This window comes from Octopus bimaculoides, chromosome 1, assembly GCF_001194135.2.
Source record: "Octopus bimaculoides isolate UCB-OBI-ISO-001 chromosome 1, ASM119413v2, whole genome shotgun sequence".
Taxonomy (NCBI): Eukaryota; Metazoa; Mollusca; class Cephalopoda; order Octopoda; family Octopodidae; genus Octopus; species Octopus bimaculoides.
In genome coordinates, this window is record NC_068981.1 from 15,525,203 (window position 1) to 15,530,984 (window position 5,782).

General features: G+C 34.5%; 1 long non-coding RNA gene across 1 annotated transcript in view; it reads right to left on the bottom strand.

Annotated features, from left to right (window-relative positions):
* Positions 1 to 5,782, bottom strand: part of LOC106876581 (uncharacterized) — a 108,620-nt gene that overhangs the window by 6,767 nt on the left and 96,071 nt on the right. The window contains exon 3 of the long non-coding RNA XR_001410262.2: positions 724 to 844. This is a non-coding gene — a long non-coding RNA (uncharacterized LOC106876581). The remainder of the gene's footprint in view (positions 1 to 723; positions 845 to 5,782) is intronic.

The window sequence follows — 5,782 nt, forward strand, 5'->3', positions numbered from 1 at the left end:
ATATATATATATATATATATATATATATACATAATACCTTACATGCATACGCTTATTTTGTAGAAAACGTGTAAGCAGTGATCGTGTGTAGTGAGAAAAAACCCGGAACCACGTGATTTTTGACGAACGTCTTGACCATAAATATGGCAGTTCGCATTTTTATCATAACAGAGAGTAAGCACTGCAACAACTACAAGATCGATACCAGTATTTTATTGTTAGTACTTGCTATTTATTCTTAAGTATACTTACATTGGAAAACCGGAGCTATTACATGCAAATTTCGAAATACTGATTGATTTTAATGATACATTTTATGTTTTCGTGTGAGTATTTCTATATTTCAAAATACTATCTTCAATCTAGCGAGTTTCTCTCTACATTCAACTCACTGACAAAGAAATAACGAATGTTTGTATTATTTATATAATATACATAGCTACAAAATTGAGAAATGAGGTGAAATAATTATAAATCATATATTTTCCCAGAAGAAAATCATTTTAGAAAAAAAACTCATTTGTAATTTTTTTAAATTTCATTGTTCAATGTTTATATGAATTATTGCTGTTTGTGAAGCTATCGTTGGCTCGTTTATGTGTCAGATTTCTACAAATGGTGCAACATCATGCAAGTTCTGTGAGGAAAATGTTGATTCCAGTAGTTGACTGGTATTTCTTCAATCGATAACAAAAGCATTTTGAAAGCCTGTGTCAGCCTTACCATTGTATGGAATGCGTAGTAGCATTTCGTCCGTCTTTGCGTTCTACGTTCAAAAGCTCCTGGCGCCAACTCAACATTTCATCCATTCAGGGCTGACTTGGATCTAAAAACGGGAACAATGCTGGAAATATGAGGAAAATTTAGACCAGTTTAACTGATAGGTAGGATAGTTCATTTGAATATTAGTATAGACTAAGGCGGTGAGCTGGCAGAATTGTTAGCACGCCGGGCAAAATGTTTAGCGGCATTTAATTCGCCTGTAAGTTCTGAGTTCAAATTACGCCGGTGTTGACTTTGCCTCTCATCCTTTCTGGGCCGATAATATAAGTTTTATTTAACAACCGATGGCACTCTAATCAACTTAAACCTGCCATGAAATGTTTGGCTCTGTGCCAAAATTTGAAACTAACTTGGTACAAGTAAATAAGGAGGCAAGCTCGCAGAATCCTAGCGCAACGGGAAAATGCATAACGGCGTTTCTTCCGACTGAAAATTCTGATCTGAACTGCGACCGAGGTCGACTCTGTCTTTCGTCTTTCTGTGATCGATAGAATAAAGATCAGTTGATCATTGAAATCGGTACCGGTGCCTTAGCGCCTACCTCAAAATTGTTAGCCGTTTGCCAAAATGTGAAATCAATATGATACAAGTAAAGAGTGGTTTCAAATTTTGGCACACGGCCAGCAATATTGGGGAACAGATAAATCGATTACATCGACCTCAGTACACGTACATTTTTCTCGACCCAGTAAGAATGAAAGTCAAAGAGGACAACGGCGGAATTTGAACTCAGAACGTAAAGACGGACGAAAAGCCGCTAAGCATTTTGTCAGTTGTGTTAACGATTCTGCCACCTCGCCGCCTTTGTATGTGGAAATATTGAATCATAATACATGTTTCCTATTGCTGAATATGTTCGAAAAATTTACATTTATTTGGGAATAAAAGAAACGAAAACTCCTTTTATCAATTGTTTGCTAATAAACCAACTTTCAGAAATGTTCAGCATCACAATAACTCTGAAGAATTGTCAACTTTATATTGATAGAAAAATACAATAGACATATTTATGTCTCATTATTTAGCAGCTCCCACGCCATTGCATCTATCTCAAACACTCAACAGAATAGATAAAATATCTAAAACATTAAATGAAATATGCTTTAAAGTATCTGCATTGAATATTAAAGAAAATTGGCTTTGGTGTATTTATTAAAAATCTTTCACGCTGTTGTAGCCTAAGAAACTTATGTGTTTATTACTGCGGACGGAAATTATAAGCGCTGGTTATTTCTCCTCTGTTAGGGGTAAAAGATGGAAGAATGAACAGATAAAGTCTAAAATTAGGAAAAAAGAGAAAGAAAAACAGAGAAGCTGTGAACAATAAAGCGGAATGGAGAATGCTATTATTCTATATCAATTCAGATATTGGCTGAAAGGCATTTAATTTCAATTTTGATTAAAATTCGCTAGCTATATCATATTTGAAAGTAAAATTTATAAAAATTTATACCTAGTAAAAGAATTCGGTTTTTCATTCTGCAAATGAAAAAGTAGGGAAAACGCTAAGAGTAATAAAAACGTCATTTCATTAAAATTTCGTTATATTAAAAATATCATCTATGGCTTTATGGAGGTAAACAATATAAAAGTCGATCATTGAATTTTAATCTCAAAATAAACAGGGTCTACACACACAGATGTATAATAATATTGTATGTGTAGCGCTATGTCAAAGAGCGTATTTTATATTTATGGCGAATCAGAGAAAATGAGTCCTCGTGTATACAGAGATATGTAAATTACAAAATTAAAAAAAAACAAAATTATGGCTTATGCATGATGCTTTAATAATAATAGAAGTGTGGATTTTAATGCTTGGATCGAATATACTTTATAGCAATGCATAGAAAATGGGAGGTCAATCCTTCAAAGATATTAATACAAATTCGGCACACCAAGCAACGATGTACCATTAACTATTTCTGTCTGTGTTACTGCTGTGCGCATCGGTGATGTATTTGTTATGTAAGGAAAAGTTCAGCACTGGTGACTAGAAACACTCCAGGGGTTTTTCGAATTTGGTTTTCAAATTCACTCTGAGCTTCGCTAATATTTGCTTGCTGGCACTAAATTGATATGATTCCTGCTTACAAAATTGAAGAATATCATGACTCTACAACAGTATGTCCCATCTTTGAATCCCATGCAAGTGTTGCATGGTTGCTGAATTATGACGTATTAGTGTTAAGAATACCTCAAAGTATCAAGATACCAGGCAAATATTCACTTAGCAAAGCGATAAAACAAAGAACTCATTAAAAAGCTGGATCTTCATTATATCTCTACTCGGAGCTAAACGGGAATCCATTCTCTTCGAAATAATATAACATAATGTAAACTGCCCACACAATCAATTTGCTGCTTTCCTCATTGTCACTTATAAAGTCAAGCAATATACAGGTCATCCAATAACATCTCCTGTCATTCAAATGAATCGTGTTTACTCCTTGTTTACGTCTTGCTCACAGCCAGCAAACACAGTGAATACACACAAGATAGACTTTAATAGACAATAGGAATTTGGAAAAGCTCTGAACAATACACTGAATAATAGCAGAACACTAAGTAATCCACAAAAGAAACTCCACTTAATTCCTCGAATAAGTGGCTGCCAAATTCCGTTTGCATCACATCGTAATGCACTGGAAATGAAAATTCGCATTCAGAATGTGAGCCCTAAATATAATGCTTCAAAAGGGCAAAAAACTTCTGAAATGATCATGTCACAAACATAGTGTATACTCGAACACCACTGGCCTCCATCGAAACAATTGCATTGGGAAAAGACAAGAAATTCTATCATATATACTGTGGATCTATTGGCTGAGTATAGTTTAACTGACCATATTTCAAATTCTAGCATATACTATGCCTCTTTGGGTGTAGATACGTATAACATGTTGCTTCTATTCCTCTGCTAATCGGACTATGTATTTACCTACATTTCGTTATGTCTTTATTTATATAACTACACAGACATAGCTAAACGATATGTAGCGATCTGGTACACTACATCATTAAAATATCAAAACACACATATACACAGATACGTGACTATAAATAAATGCATTTATGAAGGAGCATCAACAAAGCGAATTTAGCTTTCAGTGATGTGTCTACATTAAGTCTAATATAAAAATTTCTATTTTGAACTAATACTGATTTTGTTTCACATAACGTATTTTTGTTATAGTGCAATATTTTTACGACATCAATGATTTTTTTTTCACTAATTTACTTTAGCAATGATGACTGAGTTTGTCATAGTTTGTGGTTACACGTGGGTACTTGCTGCTGACGAAACACTATGTGGTAGTAACCTCCATTTCGCAATACTACCGCTGCCGCTGTCTGATTTTTTTTCTTTTTGCTATTTGAATATTTTTGTGTTATTTAACACTATAACACTATACGTTCATGAAAGTATTATTTCAAAATGAATGCAGTACTAAATTTGGATTTTGGCGATGTATCTGCATTAAGGATGATACACAGATTTCTATCTATCTATATCTATCAACCTATCTCTCTCTCCCCCCCTCTCTCTCTCTCTCGCGCTCTCTACGTCTCTCTCTACCCCTCTCTCTCTCTCTCTCTCTCTCTCTCTCTCTCTCTCTCTCTCTCTCTCTCTCTCTCTCTCTCTCTCTCTCTCTCTCTCTCTCTCTTTCTACTTGTCGTCTATCTAACTGACTATTGTTTAATCAGATGAAACTGAAATTAAATATAGCTAAAACGAGACGTTTCTCGTACTGTAAAAAGTGTACGTTTAGACTAGAAAGTTATTAGAAATATAATGCAATTAGTAACAGCATTAACAAAGCCTTGGAAAATGGACGTCATTTAATTTACGTACGTTTTAAAAGTGTATTTCAATTTGAGTATTTACTGCTATACTTTCAGTAAATTAACTCTTATTATAGCTTTTTGATAATTTGCCATAAGAGCTGTTGTAATATGTTGAAAATTATAAAAATTGCCTGAAAGCAAAAGAGAAAGATATACTTCCAGTCGTAACCTACTTATGACGTTGAGTAGTGAATGACACCTACTTCAGCGCAGTTGCGTGTAATATACAATTTCAATCCCTGGAAGAAATTTTGTAAATTAGCAAGTTTTCCTTAGAACACAATCGTCCGTAGTGTTAGAACGATTGGACATTAACGACAGATGTGTTCGCCCGTTGCGGTATGAATATATATAAATGCAGAAATATTCGATGAGGCCGCTGCAGAAAGCTATTAAATGGATGAACCGATGCGTTCAATGTTTTTCAATAAAAAACAGGTAGATGATCTCGCCAAGGTCGACATTTTGAACACGGCTCCAGAGAGATGCATGCGATAGATCTTCAACAATCACTCTGAGCTTTAGGGAATATTATGGGCTATTTTCAACGTTTCTGAAAAAAAATGTAACACATCTAAGCCTGTTTTCTGGCATCCATTTTCTCTGCATCAAAACTGGGACCTCGTCAGATTGGTTAGAATTTTTTCTGATCTGCTGGGTTTAAATTGATTGTTTTCCATCAGAGCCGAGCGTAGTCATATATCAAAGACGTAAAGACGTGCAGACAGAATGAAGGAATCCTACAAATTCGATTGGCTGTAGCAATGTTATGTTTTGCGAGTTTCCTGTCAGTGAGCATCAGATAAGTATAGCCTATCCGAAAATTTTTCAGAAGTGTATATTCTCAAAAGCCGAATATATTTCAAGCGTATATATGCGATAAATAAATGGTGGAAAACGCATGATAGCCTTGACTATGTCAAGATAGGTTTTTTTAATGTATTCTTCTTTCCTACCTAGGTTTTAAATGTTGCCACAACAGTAATATGTGCATGCTGCTGAAATTTTCAGTAAATTTTCTATATCCTTGCGCAGCTGAAAATAGCTCTGCATTTTGCATTTAATGTAATGCTCGCATTACTTAAATAAATGGAGTATCATGAAACGTGCGTTTTGCTATAACACTTAAAATCCGTGTTGCTTTTTTTTA